General features: G+C 39.3%; 1 long non-coding RNA gene across 1 annotated transcript; it reads right to left on the bottom strand.

Moving 5' to 3' along the window:
* Positions 1 to 213: 213 nt before the first annotated feature.
* On the bottom strand, positions 214 to 961 carry LOC118781597. Its single transcript, XR_005005115.1, has 3 exons — positions 676 to 961; positions 418 to 492; positions 214 to 293 (listed from the first exon to the last, which is right to left on the bottom strand). It is a non-coding gene; the product is annotated as an uncharacterized LOC118781597 (long non-coding RNA).
* Between the last annotated feature and the right edge of the window lie 236 nt (positions 962 to 1197).

Here is a 1197-nt window from a genome sequence, read left to right as displayed (position 1 = left end):
TGTGTCAGTCACATTGTTTTTTCCTAGACCTTTTTGGCCAAATAAAATAGTCTATACAAACTATAAAGTGCAATATTCAGCCCAAATCAAAACCCACTTCTCTTTAACAATAACTATACTGTATACGATACGATACTGTATGTCACCACTGGTTACAGTTAACATAAATATAACTAAATAAATTAACTAAAACAATAACAATTTGTTGGGGGGAAATGTCAAAAGTTTTCTCTGTCACACTGGTCAGTCAGTCACAGTGGTCTCTCCCTGGTGGATCTTCTGTTTCTTTCTTCCTGTAAAAACATAATATACTCTGTTATTTTTATGCAGCTCACCTGCACATGCACACAATATACTCATCTCTATTGACAATGCATTGCATTTCTAAGCCTAAAACAGGCCACAACAATAATATACCTTCAAATCTTTGTGTTGGCATTCAATATCAGCTGCTTCTCGAAATTGGCATCACCTAGCCGGTTTGTCCTGGGCCTGAACGATATGAAAGAAGGAGAAAGAAGAGAAGCAAAAATGGAAACAGTAATCACTGACATTATTTTATTTAAAATGACAATACTATAGAATAAGACAGAACTATATTTTAAGGCTGGATATTTACTGCACTTATAGTGAATAGTAATTATGGAATAATAACAAATAACAGTTCATTCCTACCTGAATATTTGACCACCGATGCTGAAGAGCCTCTCTACCGGAGTGCTTGAGGGGAGTGCAGTGTTGTGTTTTATGAAGAGCCTTCTGAGTCTTGGAAACTGCTTGTATTCTTCAAACCCATCTGTAGTTGGGGCATCCAAATAAGTGTCCACTTCAGATTTTTGAGAGGGGTTTCTGTTGAATCTAAAGAATGAAGCTGCAGGATCTGTCTTGTCACCTCCACTGGACTGCATTGGACCCGAGTCTCTTGCTTCTGAGTCATCACAGTTGGTCTGAAATTCTTTTTTCAGCATCAATCTGTACTCTATACGTTTCTCCCCTTCTTGGACCCAGTCTAGCTTGAATCTCGGCACCAGCATAGCGGACAGTATGTGCTCCTTTTTCTCCAGAAGACCTTCCAGCCTTGTGCTTAGTGACTGCAAGATGTTCTTTATGAGGGGACGACATATAACGAGACCCTCTGCAGCCGTGGGTTTTAAGCTCTCATCCAACAGGTCTTTCATATCACAATCCAGCTGCACA

The sequence above is a fragment of the Megalops cyprinoides genome, chromosome 8 (assembly GCF_013368585.1).
Source record: "Megalops cyprinoides isolate fMegCyp1 chromosome 8, fMegCyp1.pri, whole genome shotgun sequence".
Lineage (NCBI taxonomy): Eukaryota > Metazoa > Chordata > Actinopteri > Elopiformes > Megalopidae > Megalops > Megalops cyprinoides.
Note: the sequence above shows the minus strand (reverse complement) of the source record. Positions and strands in the feature narration are given on the sequence as shown.